Source organism: Lissotriton helveticus, chromosome 5_1 (genome assembly GCF_964261635.1).
Source record: "Lissotriton helveticus chromosome 5_1, aLisHel1.1, whole genome shotgun sequence".
Taxonomy (NCBI): Eukaryota; Metazoa; Chordata; class Amphibia; order Caudata; family Salamandridae; genus Lissotriton; species Lissotriton helveticus.
In genome coordinates, this window is record NC_136065.1 from 2,025,894,124 (window position 1) to 2,025,910,673 (window position 16,550).

Sequence of the window (16,550 nt, forward strand, 5' to 3'; positions counted from 1 at the left end):
ACCCCCCTGCATTTGCATGCAGAAAGCGGCAGGCACCGCGCGGTGCCTGCCTCTTACTGCATGCAAATGCAATGCGTGCATTTTTAACATTGCGGCGGGTGCAGCTTGAAGCTCCACCCGCCGCAATGTTAAAAATAGAGGATGTGACCGCAACCCTTGCAGTCACATCCTAATTGCACAGGAGGGAACTCCGCATGCCATGCGGAGGTTCCCTCCTGCTCTGGGGTCGCGGACGGACGCAAGTCCGTCCGCGATCCTAATCGACCCCAAAGTGTCTTGATTTGCTTTGATGCTATTAAAGTCTTTGTTTACATCAGAATTCAAAATAAAATGTGCTTCATTTTTGATTTCCCAACTGCTCAATTGGTACAGTTCATTTGCAGGTATTTATATTTTGTTGTTACAAAAATGACATCCTACAGCCTTTCCTTTCACACTCCCTGCACTTTACCCCAGCAAGATTGTCACATAACTCGCTTTACTTTTTTTTCTCCGACTGGAAAGTGGAAGGAGTTTGTAAACACCAAACCCGATGTTAAAAACAAGCAGAAATTTGTTAGAAGACATAGCCTGTCATTTGCCTTCTGTCTTTGAAGTGCAGCAAATGTGACCAGTTAAATACAGAATTTAAAGGCATATTTATTTATTGCTTGGACTTACATGGCCCACCAAAAATTGGCTCATGAGCCAACATAAAGTTGCGACCCCCAGTTTGGGAAACACTGATTTAGATTGTAACGGGAAGTCCCCACCAGGATACGTTCAGTGGAGAAAAGCATGACCTCATCAGTCTTTCACAATGTATAGAAATGGTCTCTTCCATTGATCTATCAATCTAAAAATCTACGTGGTTGATTTGAGTACATAAAACCCAGAACATGGTAAGTAAGCCTCTAGACCAAGAAAGGATTTCAGTTTTATTATGATGTAGTTTATATCTCAACCATTTTGAATAATCAATAGAATAGGATAGAATGTTTTTATTGCACAATTAAATAAAATCATTGCAATCACAAATACTAAGACAGAATAAAATGCATGAGCTTCGATATTTAAAGTTTTAAGCGTTTACATTAAAAAGAATTAAAAACTGATAGTGGTTTTATGAGCTTTGTGATTCTATGAGTTTTTCGGAGGCCAAAATGTCCTTCACGGCCATTAGAAATTTCAAAAAGCGCGCCGACAGCTGTGCTGAATCGCCCTTCAAGAATTCCACCTGGGCATCCCTGCAAGTCCGAATGTTTAAAATGCGCTAGATGGGTCGAAGTTCCTAAAGGCCGCAGTGTCTTGCAAATACATAACATGAGTTAAGGTTTCTTCTTCTCGCCCACAGCCACAGCACTGTGTGGATGAGATTTCTTTGTAGCGTTGCCCATACATGTATGCCAATAGAGGGATCAAGCCAAATCGTAGCCTCATAAGTTGGCGCTTCATTATTGTGGTGGGGCGAAATGTGTATGCTGGTCTAACGTAAGAGTGAGCGAAGGGAGCAAGCCCGAACTGCAAAAGGAGGGTGTGGGGGGTTTCCCCCGCAAGACAATGTTTCAAAAAATGGATTCAAATGGTGGCTTTTACACCACATATTTACTGCAAATTGTTGCAAACACTGGATCCGAATATAGCATTTTAAAGCACAAGTGAGACGAAAACATTAATTATTTAAAACGGTACAAAAATATAAAGCACGTCATTACAAAATAGTATGCAATTAACTATGGAGAGGATGCAGTTCAAAGGAAGTGCACTAGATTAACAGTCGTCGTTGTAATCTTTGTTAATATTAAATGTTTACCTTGCTCTTGCATAACATAAAATTGTAGGTGGGCAGTTGTCAACAAGTGGGTATTTTTCATTCAGGGTAAAATGACATCTGGGATAATTCGATCTTCTCTTCTCATGACTAGGATAGAACGGTCAATGGAAACACCCCAGTTGTGGAAAGCTACCCTTCTAGTATTTTATTCTTCATCCAACACAGCTCATAGAAGCTATAGAGTTGAACAACACCGACCACCCACGGAACTCCACTTGTCACAGAACTAAATACCCCTTCATGACAACATACAACCTGATACCCCAACACCCATCAACTCCTCAGAGGTCTACTGTGGACTATAACATGACGCCATACTTTAATTCACCTAAGACACATTGCATCTGGACAGTGCACATCCCAGTCCTGCCAGATGGAACATAATTACATTGATAATGAGCAGCGTCCTTCAAAGCAGACCCTGGCCGAAGCCAGCTGGAGTCTCTGTGCCTGATGGCAATATTGCACAAGGTGGGGGTATTGTGGCTGAAGGGGTGATTGTGCCCTGTGGTGTCACTCAGGCTTATGCTATTATTATGTCGAGGTGGTGTCATTGCAAGTGATGAGATGACTGTGCTTGGTGGGGTCATTGTGTCTGATGAGGTAACTGCGCCTAATGGGATCTGATGGGAATGTGTAATGATTATCCCGCAATGGCATAACTGTGTTATTTAAGCACTAGAGCCAGCGCTGTAGGCCTATTTGGTGGAGCTTGCATGTTCAGCTTTTAGTCTGCTTTATGGCAAGTCACTGGGCTTCTTTTTTACGCTTTCAAGGTCTCTCTGTGTGTTGCTCTTGGAGTCCCTTCTTTTGCCAGGTGTGCAGCCTTTCTGGTGCCAATGCCTTCTTCATGTCTGCACTTTTCTTAGAGTTGGCACGTGACATGTGTAAGACTCTCTGTATTTCTGACTCTTCCCTGCGAGTTTGGCTAGTCTATTTGCTGCCTTTACAGCCCCACGCACTTTGCCTGTGTCATGGGAGTCCATGTTTATGCATCTCTGCCTTTGTCCTGTAGGTACGGTTCGCCCTTCCCTGCCTTCGCATAGCTGCCAAGTAGTCCAATAGCATGAGCGCCTCCTTCACCCAGTCCTAGATTTAGGCCACAAGTGTGCATCCAGCGATTTTATTGGGCACGCATGCTCAGTAAACACACTACAACCCCACGTGACAATGCATCTTGATATTGGCTTAGACTTCTGTGGTGGCGGAAGGTGTCGCACATGAAATAGGTCCATGTGCATGCCTTGTGTGTTCTTTCCTATGCAGCCCGCAGGGCACCTGTCTATTAGCAGCCTTATTGTGTGTGGTTTACCATGTCAAATAGAGAGTCTGTGTGAGTGAGTGTTTGTTGAGCGGCTCCCACAAGTGCATCTCTCCTAGTTATTCCTCATAGTGCAGCTCTCACAGTTTTTGCATATGCCTTCAAATGAGCCCAAGGGCCGTTTAATTATATTCTGAAAGCAAGGAGATTCGTTAACGCTAAAGGACTCCGCTAAGCATGGGCGTAAAATCCGTTCCGCTCGCGGATTTTGCGGATTTTCGGTAAATTCGCAATCCGCGAACTCTCGCGAACTTACCGAAAATTCGTAAATCCGTGCGAAGCGGATTTTTTTGCTTGGTCGCACTTGCCAACTACAATACTATACAATTTCGCGGGAGTAAACACTTGCGAAAACGTAGATGCGGCGGGCAGCGACAATCTCGCAATTGCGAGATTGCAAAATTTGCAATTTCGCACAAGAAATCCACCAGCAGGCAGCATAAACCTTGAAAATTATGATTTTTATCAGAATAACTCCTCAGGTTGACATTTGCCTGCACTTTTTTTTTGCAAGTAGTCCATTTTGGGGGGGAGGGGTGGGAGGAAGGAAGTGCCCCACAGTCTCCAACTTCCTGTTCCTGTCCAGCAGGCTCCTCTCAGTGCTTTCTTCATGTGCTGGTCACTTTGATTTGGATCTTGACCTGGAAGGATTACTTTTTGTGGATGCTGCTGGATATTTGGATTTTTCCAAAACTGAAAGCACTCAGCAGGTGCAAAAGTTCAATCTTATCATTAGTAACCATTCCCTGTAGTGCTTCCTGAGGGGCCCCTTCGGAGTTCATTTGCCTACTTGCAACTATTCTATGACCCTGCTCTGACCCTCACAGCAGGCTCAGAGAATAGCTACAAGTATACAACAAAGGTCCTGTTAAAAAAATTACACTGCAACAGAAAGCAATTACAGACATAACTGAAAGCACTCAGCAGGTGCAAAAGTTCAATCTTATCATTAGTAACCATTCCCTGTAGTGCTTCCTGAGGGGCCCCTTCAGAGTTCAGTTGCCTACTTGCAACTATTCTATGACCCTGCTCTGACCCTCACAGCAGGCTCAGAGAAAGCAATTGCAGATAAGGAAGCAGGTTCCAGCCAGGAAGTTCAAATTCAGTAACACATTAATCAGCCCCTAATTCATTTATGTCAGTTGAGGCAGGGCAGGTGTGCTTTTCCACCCATAATCTACAGTGATGAACTAGAGGGTGGCATGGGTGAGCCAGAGGGTGGCATGGGTGAGCCAGAGGGTGGCAGTGGTGAAACAGAGGGTGGCAGTGGTGAAACGGAGGGTGCTGTGATGAACCAGATGTAGAAACAACATGTTCGCGACCGTTGCTACCCGAAAAGTAAGTTCGCGTTTGCGAACTGGTACAAAATCCTCACGAACTGGCAGAAATCCTTGCGAACACAAAAAAAAAAAATCGCGAGAGTTCGCGGATTTTGCGGATTGCGAATCCGTAAATACGCAATTTCGCGGATTGCCAATTCGCAAAATCCGCCCATGCTTAGACTCCGCCCCTTTAACCTTGGAACCCCAGACTAGTCACCTGCCGCCTCTGTCAATAACAGGCCTTAAAAGTGATAAATGCATGATTGTGTGGTGCGTCAGGCCTGGTGGTGGTTTGCTGTACCGAGAGGTTGACATAAACAGACACAAACTCACTATACAATGCTTTCAGCCATTACAGATATTGGCGCAGGCTTCCAAGAAATGAATGCTAATGTACTCTGAGGACCCTTAAGGCACACATATCGGGAGTTGAATTAATTGACACACTTTCCGTTTATTTTATAAAGGCATTACTTAGCATAAGGAAAAATGTGGTCAAAGCGTTCAGTTCTCTAAACTGCAACGGTCACTGTCAGGTCTTTTATGTGTGATTTACATCGCTAACATTTAGCATCAGAAGACCTGCTTTTTAACTATTAATGTGCAGTCCATAACCCATATTCAGGGTAATGGCAACTTTCAGAGGGTCAGGGGTTCAGCCATGTGCAGGGCCTGGAAGGGTGCTCTCCGGCGTACAGGAGTGTTTGAACTACTAGAAGTTACCTTAACGCTGGAGTCTTTCTTGATGAGCAAAGTTATTACATTCTTGCGCGTTTATAGTGTTAACCAATATAAATGACATTTTGGGGACATGTACGCTTTATAGCGTCTTCCTCTAAATGTAGACTTTTGTGGAATCCTACAAATTCAGTCAGAACTAATGTTGTGAATCTCTGGCAATTCAACCAAACGAAGACCACCATAGACGTTTTTGGGATCTCTACTTGGCAGCTCTGCCTGCTATAGGCATTATCCTCCCGGTTCAATTTAGGCAGGAAGTTCACAGTTATTTGTTTACCGGAAGCCTGTCACCTGATGCCAGGCCGTCATAAGGGGGAAGGAGCCATCGGTTCTGTTTGCCCTAGGCCCCACTCTATTCAGGACCCCGTGCTGATAGAAACATCCAGATATTTGACAATTCCATCTACGGGTTTGTAGTTAGTATCTTAAAGTGTCTCAGATACATGGAATGTACAATCCTGTTTTGCAGGGCACTTTTGTGTTGGAAAAAGCTGCCCCCAGAGGCCCTACAGCGTGAACACAGATGCAATGCAAGGCAAAATTATTTTATAATCACAGTTTGACCAGGACCTGCTAAATGAGTATGCTGTTCTTTTGCATGGAAAAAATGCATTTTCTAAAGGCGTTGACATTCTATGTGTGCACGTGTGTATCCAAATATCTACTCACTATGCTGAACAAACTGCGTTGTCTGACAGGCTGCATAACAGACCTTAGTTTGCCAAATCATTTAGTCTAATTTGTTACACAATGTGGTCTTCCATTAGAGGACAATTCCAGTGGGCATGCCTATATCTGTGCAGGGTATACTGCGTAATATTTTATGTTACTAGATTATGACCTCCTGTTGTAAACGAAAGCGTTCCCATTAATACTTTCTGTAAAATGTATCACTTTGTCTGAAATTGCGAGGAGCTCCTGGGACCAGGGCGCATCCTTCTCTCACGGCACTCGGATTCTCGGAAGGTACTAAATGCCATCTGACAGTAATCAAGAATGCAGCTCCCCTGCCCCCGTCCCCCAGCTTCAGGTGCAGCCACTCATGAGAACAAAAATGTGCGCCCGAGAGGCATGCCAGGAGATCTGTACTAATTCCCTCAGATGTGGGGCCTGTATTTTTGGATTGGTGTTTAAGAGGCCGCGCGCTTTCACGCTCTGAGACAAAGTGCGCTGGGCGGCTTTTCAAAATTAGATGCTCCATGTAAATATATATTTTTTTTATACAATAAAAAATTACAGAAATAAGAAATTAAATGTAGCTTGTATCCCAAACGAAGAGTCCTCTGGTTTGTCTTTATGCTTCGTCGAGATTCTTACGCAACAGGGAATAAACAACACTTCCTACCCTTGTTGTAGACAGGGGGTTTCACGAGTCACGAATCTGTTTGTAATTAGAAGTGTGTCTTTTTGTGTTATTTTCTCATTAAAGACTGGAATGAGGACACAATAAAGAAAGTCCTGGTAAATTGAAACAATCATACCGAATAAAATAGTCAAACACTGCTACCTCAATCCGAGCTCGATAAATTCTCTCACGCCGGGCTCTGAATCCTGACTGCAGAGCGCAGAAGACAGCGTTGCAATGATGCGGGCATGCTCATCCCACACAAACTGAAAAATGCTGGATTGACCCCTCCCCCAGATCCCAGCACACCAATCACTTGAATAAGCAACTGTTACTGGGTCTCTCAAGGAAGAAGCAAAGGCCACTGCCACACCCCCTTACTTTCACCGAAGCTAGACTGGCCTGCCCCCCACCATTGGAATTAATGGGGAGCTTCTGACTCCTCCGTGGGCTTTACGAAAATCGCCCAAATTAAAAGCTGTATTCTGGCAGAGATACACAGATCCTGCCCCCCTGTGTGTCGTCCCTGCTCTGCTTTCTCGATCCAGGTCGAAGAAATCTTCGCCCAGCCAAAAGCATGCACAGCACAGCCAAGAGCCATCATCCCCCACCCCCTCAAAGAAAAACCTGGATTTGCCCATGTTTGTTCACCGAGCAGCCAGAACAATTTATTGCTAGTTGCTGGGTGTTCCAGCTAACATTTTTTTAATCCCGCAATGGTGGCAGGGCGGCGCCCATTTTGTCCATTTTTTTTTTGCACAGTATGTGATACAGCATATCACTTTCACTTAATACATAATACAGTCATTTTAACTTTTTCTCCCCAACATAACCACATCGGCCTTTAGTAGTAGCGGCATGACAATTACCATATCTTAAGGAAAAGCAGGAAAGCATAATATCTCATACTCTTTTTAGATATGTTGTGTGACAGCATCAATTGGGTAATAATCGTTATGCAGTACACCGTGTTTCTAACACGCCTAATATCACTGAAATTATAATAGGCCGATCCCTTGATCCGTCCCTCCCCCCTCATCCCCCCACCCCTGCCCTGTACGTCTCCTGGTCATACTAAATCCAAAGAATAACACTTCTTAATGATGATATTGAGCTAACTTGGTATATTGTGCAGATTTACTGAAGACAAAACCTGCGCGTTTGTGGGGTCTTGTGCTCCTATACTGCGCACACTAACACACACTGTATTCTTCTTTTGTTTACACCCCATCTGCGATGGTGACAATTCCATCTCTTCTAGTTCTAACAGCATAATTTCCCAGTCTTGTGCGATTGGATGCTTCCGTTGTCCTCTCTCCTCTTCCCGTCTCAAGACCGCAACCTCCGCCCTACCCCCTCTCAACAGGTCAGATTGCCACACTGATATTCCAGGAGGTCTGGGGGACGGATCACTGAAATATTATCGACGGCCAAAATATCGAGTTGCCAAAATATCGTTGACTAATTATCGACTACAAAAATATCGAGTTTATATACTTATTTAACTAACTACAAAAATATCGAGTAAATAATATCTAGTCTATAAAATATCGACTTCAATAATATAGACAAACAATATATCGACTACAAATATATCGTTTGTAAGCTAAATAACCCTAACACTACAAAAATATCGACTACCAATATATAGACTACTAAAATACCGTTTTTGTGATTTATCGACTTCGGATTATACACATTATATATGTAAAATGATACATAAATAGTCAAGTAAGTATTGTAAAGTATATATTAATTTTTTTAATGTAAATTAATTGAAATTAATATAATTTAATTTAATTTCATTTAATTTATTTAATTTATATTTAATTTTATTTTATTTTTACCCTGTACCCCTGTACCCCAAAAACCCCAAACCGGACTGGCATACCCCTTTACCCAAAAACTAAAAACTGACCCTGAACCCTAAAAATACCCCTTTACCCAAAAACTAAAAACTGACCCTGAACCCTAAAAATACCCCTTTACCCAAAAACTAAAAACTGACCCTGAACCCTAAAAATACCCCTTTACCCAAAAACTGACCCTGAACCCTAAAAATACCCCGTTGCCCAAAAACTAAAAACTGACCCTGAACCCTGAAAATACCCCTTTACCCAAAAACTAAAAACTGACCCTGAACCCTAAAAATACCCCTTTACCCAAAAACTGAAAACTGACCCTGAACCCTAAAAATACCCCTTTACCCACAAACTGCATCTCACCAGAACTCCCGAGGCGACTCCGGGAGCAACGCTGCTTTTAAAATTACTTGGACACTAGTCTACTAGTTCTTAGCCCGCCTACCTGCTTCGCTGTTTGGCGCTACGGAGCCAGCGCTTCTGCTCTTCCTGGCTGCTCCTGTCCTGCTCGCTGACCCAGACCGCCACCGCTGATCGCCCCCTCCCTGCTGACTCTTGGAGTGGGACGGGCGGCTCCACCATCTTGGGCGGGTCTGGGCTCGGCGCTGCAGTTCTTTGGCCCCTCCCCCCTTGCCACACCCCCGGACTCTTTCCCCCATGTGTCGCTACTTAATGGTTACCCAGTCCCGGCCGCGTAGCGGACGCGCGCAGCGGGCGCGACGAAGGCGCGCCGAAGTTGCGCCTAAGTTAAGCCCGTCTGCGCCCGTCCGCGACAGGCCGGGACCAGGGGCCACACCCCCTGCCCTTTCTTTAGCTTATACCTCCGCACAACTCCTAGCTTTCAATGCTGTTTCCCCACTTTCACCCCCACTCTTGCGCCACCTTGACACACTTGGTATTCTCGTCCCTCCTTCCCCTCACTTGACTCCGCTTCTTTCTAGCCCCAATAGCACTTCCCCCCTAGCTACTGATCCCCCCTCTGCCTCCTTTTCCTCCTCCCTCTCTGCCTCTGCCGCTGCCGCCGCTTCTGCCATACTGCTTAACACCCGCTCAGCGGCCAAACATCAGACGGCTCTCTTTAATCTTCTTACCTCCGACTCCCCAGATTTCCTTTTTTTGACCGAAACTTGGTTCACCGCTGACTCCCTTCCCGACCTCTTAGCCATTCTTCCCGACTCCTATTATGCCCTCCGGGCTGATCGTCCGGACGGCAAGGTGGGGGGAGGGGTGGCGATGATCATTCGGTCAACCCTTAAATTTCAACTTCTTAATTACCCCCCTATCTCTAATGTGGACTACCTAGTGGCCCGCTCTCTCAATCTACCTGTCCCCCTCACTGTTGTCCTTGTGTACCGTCCTCCTCAATCTATGCCCTCTTTTGTAGCCTCCATTCAGGACCTTATGGCCACCCTTGTGGTCAATAATTCTTCCGTCCTATTGCTCGGCGACTTTAATTATTGGCCGGGCGACCCCAGGGAAGACCTTCCCTCGAAAGATTTCTCAGGCACTCTCCAATGCCTAAATTTCACTTCTCATATCTCAGTTCCCACTCATGTCCAGGGTCACATCTTGGACCAAATCTGGTCCTCTCGCCCTATTGTTTCACCCCCTCTTGTTTCCCCTTGCGTCTGGTCGGATCATTTTTCCATCTCTTTTGCCATCCTCCTGGGAGTGGTTGACAAGCCTCCCCTCCCTAAGAACATCTCAGCCCGCAATTGGAATCGAACGGACCTTGACTCTCTCTCGCTCACTTTGGCTTCATCTGTCCCTACCCTCACCAATCTTTCTCTTGATTCTCAGGTCAATGCCATTGGCACATGGCTTTCCTCCTCCTGCGACCTTGTCGCTCCGCTTAAAAAGATCAAGGCGATGCGTCCTCATGACGCGCACAAATGGTTCTCTCCAGAACTTAAAACTCTTAAACTCGACCTAGGCGGTCGGAACGCCACTGGAGACGGAACTATTGCCCCTTGTTGCGCGCCAAATACAAATCACTCCTTGCTGAATATAAAAATGCGATCCTGGCGGCAAAAACCGCCTATTTCTCTGAGAGAGTAGCTCTCGCGAATAACAAATCCCGTGAAATCTTCTCTCTGGTCTACAATCTTGCCACCTCTGATCGCTCCACCCCCAGTCCGGTTCCCTCACAGTCCCTCTGTTCTTCACTTAACGATTTTTTTATTGATAAGATCGTTAAGATCAAAGCTAACATTCCCACACTGCCACAACCCCGCCCCACCTGTCTTCCCATCTATCCTCCCTTCTCTTTCTCCTCTTTCCCTCCTCTTTCTACTGAACTATTTCTAAATCTACTGATCAAAATCAAGTCCGGTTCCCCCTTGGATTGCGCGCCAGCACGCATCCTTAAAACCCTCTTCACCACTTGCTCTGGACCTCCTCTTGCCCTCCTTAACTCCTCTCTGGCTCTTGGATCTGTCCCCTCCTCTTTCAAATCTGCCATAGTCCTTCCGATTTTAAAGAAAACTGGTTTAGATCCCTCTCTTCCCTCCAATTTCCGTCCCATCTCTCTCCTTCCCTACCTGGGCAAGATCCTCGAGGCTCATGTCACTTCTTGCCTCTCCTCTTACATTGAGGAGAACAGCCTCCTTGCATCCCATCAGGCAGGATTTCGCCCGGGCCACTCCACGGAGATGGTGGTCCTCGCAGTCTTGGATGAGCTTAAGGGGAAGGCTGACTCCAATCTCCCCCAGGCTCTGGTCCTTCTCGATTTGTCCGCTGCGTTTGACACGGTCGACCATGCCATCCTTCTCGACCGTGTCAGCGCAGCGGGCATTCGGGGCGTGGCCTTTTCCTGGCTGGCGTCCTTCCTTCAGGATAGGTCCCAGGCAGTTCATCTCTCCGGTTTTTCCGCTCCTCCCCGTCCTGTCACTTGTGGAGTTCCCCAAGGCTCTTCTCTCTCCCCTCTCCTCTTCAATCTCTATATTCACCCCCTCATCACTTCTCTTCTTGAGCTGGGGGTCTCTGTGTATAACTACGCAGATGACCTTCAGCTCGTCTTCGATCTTTCTTCCTCCCCTGACTCTCTTCCCAAGTTCTGTTCCACTTTAGTTTTCATTTCTGACTGGATGTGCGCTAACCAACTGAAGCTCAATCCAGATAAAACCGAACTTGTTCTCACCGGTGGCTCTTCTAACCCCTGGACTCCCGCACATTGGCCCCTCTCTTTTGGTCCCCCCCCTGTTCCCTCTTCTTCTGTCCGCACTCTTGGCATCAAAGTCAGTCATGACTTATCCATGCACAGTCAGATCAGCTCGGTTGTGTCCTCCTGCTTTCTTTCTCTCCGTTTAATCCGGAAAATCTCCCGCTTCTTCTCCTCTGATGCTCTCAAATCCATAGTCATGGCCCTCGTCATCTCTCGCCTTGACTACGGGAATGGCTTGTATGTGGGCATACCTGCTTACGAATCTCGCCGCCTACAGGCCATTCAAAACCAAGCCGCTCGTCTCATTCTCTCCCTCCCCAAATCCTCTCATATCACCCCGGCTCTTAAATCACTTCACTGGCTCCCTGTTCGTCTCAGATCCTTTTTCAAACTGGCCTGTCTAGCATTCTTGGCTCACTCTCGCTCCGCACCCCTGTTCATCAACTCTCTTGTCTCTTCCCATGCCCCTGTCCGCACCCTCCGTTCTTCCTCTCTCTCTCTTCTTCACACCCCTCGTTTCCGCAAATCCAGAACCGGGGGAACCCGATTCTCAGTCCTTGCCCCCCAGTTTTGGAATAGCCTTCCTCTCTCTATTCGCTCCATTCCCATCTACTCCCACTTTCGCAAAGCCCTTAAAACCTTCCTCTTCCTTCAGGCATTTCCCTCTTAAATCTTTCCTGGGTCCCCTCTGCCGAGTTTCTGATCAGGTCCCCAGCGCCAGGAAGCCGCTTGGCCATCGCGCGCTTTATTAAATATTTTATTCATTCATTCAAACTAAAAACTGACCCTGAACCCTTAAAATACCCCTTTACCCAAAAACCCAAAACTGACCCTGAACCCTAAAAATACCCCTTTACCCATAAACCCAAAACTGACACTGAACCCTAAAAATACCCCTTAAAAAACCCAAACATATTACATTTTAAATATAATTATATACTTACCAATACTTACGTTGTAATGGTATGCGTTGTAACGGTACCTACGTTGTAAAAACATGCGTTGTAAATACATGCGTTGTAATGGTTTTTGCGTTGTAAAAGTTTCGTTGTAATGGTAGTGCGTTGTAAAAGTTGCGTTGTAAAGGTTGTTTCCCATTATAATTTACTATTCCAACTCCAGTCAGGCATATATCAGGGTAGGTGTTGGACACTGATTCTAAATAAATGTTCCCACATATTATTTGTGATTTACACTATATATAATATATTTGATCATTTAGTATTTTTTTATATAAAAACGTTTATTTTTGGTAATAATTTATTTTAAAAATATGACTTTTAATTAATATTTTTATTCTAAATGTTTTAAATTTATGTGCAAATTTGTATCTTGTATGACCTATTTTTGTAATTATTTTTCACATATTTAATTATTTTATTTGTGTTATAAAATAATATTTGTTCTTTTCTGATATTTTTTATTTGTATTTTTATCCTTTTTATTTTTTTATAATCTGTTTTTTAATGTATCTGTATATTGTTCTAAAATTAAATAGATTTAACTATTTCTTACATATTTTATGATTGTAATTCTTATATCTTTTTTCTTCTTCTTTTATTAGCAATTTTTATTATTATTAATATTTGATAAAATTATTAATAATTATTTGTAAATATTTTATTTTATAAATATTTGATTAAATTAATAATAGTTATTTATAATTATATTTTTTTTGAAAGTATTTGATTAAATTATTAATATTTATTTATAAATATTAAAAAAATGTAACATTTTTTTTAAATAAATATTTTATTTTTATTTTTAATTAGGTATTTTACATATATTATCCCATATTTATCTATTTTTTCCTATTTTTGTGAAGATTTTTATATAAATTTTTTAATTTTTAATAAATATTTTATATAAAATAATTATATTTACAAACATTTGTATTTTTTTAATTTTATACTACATTTATAGATTTTTACACTTTTTATTACATATTTTTAAATTACTCCCCACCCTTATCCCCTATTAACCCAACATCCCGCTCCTAAACATTAACATTAATTTCTATATTTATATAAATATATATCTAATTTTCTAACATATATTTTATTATTGTTTAAAGTTTTTTTCCAATTTTTGAGTAGATTTTTATATTTTTAAATAAAAAAACATTTTTTCTGTAAAAAAAAAATACTTTTTTTTTTTTAATATATACAAATATTTTATAGATTTTTACACTTTTTATTACATATTTTTAAATTACTCCCCACCCTTATCCCCTATTAACCCAACATCCCGCTCCTAAACATTAACATACATTTCTATATTTATATAAATATATATATTATTTTTTATATGTATTAATAATATTTTATTAACATTTTATCTATACTTTTTCGATATTTTTTACTATTACTACATATCGATATTAATACTACTCGATATTTTTGACTCGATATTTTTGTACTGGATATTTTTTTCACATTAAATAATACGATATTTTCTACTTCGATATTCTTTTTTTCGATATTTTCCTATACTCGATATTTTTGACTCGATATTTTGTCCTTTCGATATTTTGGAGTCGATATTATGACTAGTTACCCTGGGGGACTTCATCTCATTGTTAAAACTCTGAGGTCTAGGAGTTTCAAGTTAGACCTATGTTGTTTAGGACGTTTACGATGCCCCACCAAGCAATACAGAGCATCCTCTGGCACCGGCAGGGCAGTGACTGTATGCAGTATATGGCAAATTTCCCCCCAATAACTTCATAGTCGCGGGCATGCCCATAGCATGTGAAGAAAGCCAGGCTCGTCCTCCTTACAACGAGGGCAATTGTGGGGAGAGTCCGGGAACATTCTATGCAGCCTTTGGAGGGTAAGGTACGCCCTATGCAACACCATAACCTGGATGAATTTAAATTTAACGTTCCTGGACACCTTCCTGGGATGTTCAATAACAACTTGCCAGGCCCTATCCGATAGAACCTCTCCTGTGCCCAGGTGTCTCTAAGTGTGGTGAGTGGAGTAGCTGCATGCTCTCTAATCCCAGTGTAAAGCCACCGTACCAAATGGCCACCCGCCCCCATATAGTAGAGTAAATGTACCAATTCGTGTTGCGCAGGTTTAAGCCTCTGTGGAGCCCAGGTATGTCTTATGTAGTGTGATACTGTAGCGTGTAGTAGATATAACCTCAGGGGAGCCCCCGTGGCTTGCAGAAAGGAGTCGTGATCCAATAAGGCATCATCCCCAAAAAAGGCCCCCACATCCTCCAGCCCAGCTTCCGTCCAGGGCTGTAGCCTACGCTGACTAAGTCTACCCTGCGGTGTTGGAATGCCTAACAAAGAAACCTTCTCTGCGAAGGGCACGGTCATAGATGTATATGCTAGTGACTTCCTCCAGCACAGCAGGGCTGTGCGCAGGAGAGGATGGCAATCCGGAGGTACCCTGGTCCTGGGCAATGCCAGAGAATGCAACTCTCCATGTGCTAGTCGGTCTGCCGTAAAATTAATCTCGTGCAGATTCTTGCCCGCTACCCATTGCGCCGGCCACTGGAGCTGACTGGCATAGTAATATCTGCGCAGGTCTGGCACCCCGAAGCCCCCCAGTCTAGTCCCTAGTTGAAGCTTTCGGAGACTGATACGTCTCCGCCCGGACCCCCAAATGAGGGTTATCAATATCGTATTCAATGTATTGAATATCTGTTGTGGGAGGATGACCGGCAAATTAACAAAATAATATAGCATGCAGGGGAGCATGACCATCTTTGAGATGGCGATTCTACCCATGACGGACAGTGGCAAGGACGTCCAGAACCCCACACTGCTGCGGAGGCTAGTGATGGCTCTTCTAACATTGCCCTCAATCTGGTCTTCGGGCGTTCTATATACTTGAACGTGGTCTGGGCTACCAGGATCTGATATCTCCCAAATTGAATGAGAGGAGGGTGTGGGAAATCTCTGAAGTAAAAGCCAGTAGACTTTCCAGGGTTAATGGCTAGGCCGGACTCTTCCTGGAAACAGTTAAAAATGTCAGCTATAGCTGAGTGATCTTCTTCTAAATCAGGAAGGTACAATAAGATATTGTCTGCGTATATTGATCTCAGGTTGTGTGTCCCTCCAATTTAAATACCCATCTGTTCCTCACGAGCCCGAAGGGCTATAGCTAGGGGCTCTAGTGTTATGACAAACAAAATGGGTGATAGGGGGCAGCCCTGCCGGGTGCCTCTGTTTACTGGATAGCTATCTGAAATGTACTGGCCAGTACGTGCTCGGGCCGAGGGATCTGTGTATAATAGTCGCACCCATTTTAATAAAGAATCTGGGAAACCGAAGCGCCGCAAGACTTCAAACATAAACGTCCATGACAGAGAGTCGAACGCTTGCTTGAGGTCCAGTGCTGTACAGCCAGCCTGGGGGAGTTCTTGCAGTGAGGCTGTCATAAGGGCATGGAGTCTCCGCGTGTTCTGGGACGTACTCCTACCTGGGAGGAAGCCGCATTGGTCCGGGTGTACCAGTGCGGGGAGATGGGGTTGTATCCTTAGAGCAATGGCCTTACTGAGTATCTTGTACTCTGTTGAGAGCATTGAGAGGGGCCTATAATTAGTCAGTTCGGGCGTATCTCTTGGTGACCTTCCTCAAATGACGTCTTATATACCTTTTCAAGGATGGGCACCAGTGTTTCGGAGTATGTCTGGTAAAACTCTACTGGAAGCCCGTCCATGCCAGGTGTCTTATTTCGATTAAGGGACCGGATAGCAGCACGGATTACCTGTTGTGTGATGGGGCCATCAACCTCCTTTCGTACGTCATGTGATAGGGCTGGAAAGGGCAGATCCTGAAGGAACCCCGCTATTCGATCTGGGACTTCTGTGGGGAAAGGAGCATATAACGCTTGCAAGTGTTCGTGGAATGCCCGTACCAGTCGGGCCAATAAGGCACCCGACCTGTCGGCTTCGGCATGTTGACGGCGTAAATAATCTTTATGGTCAATGGTCCTCAATGTTTCTAATAGCTCTGCATGATCTATA

General features: G+C 44.0%; 1 pseudogene across 1 annotated transcript in view; it reads left to right on the forward strand.

The window, feature by feature from the left end:
* The window catches only part of LOC144756200 (E3 ubiquitin-protein ligase TRIM39-like), a 486,436-nt pseudogene that overhangs the window by 296,109 nt on the left and 173,777 nt on the right, over nt 1-16,550 (forward strand). The window lies entirely within an intron of this gene.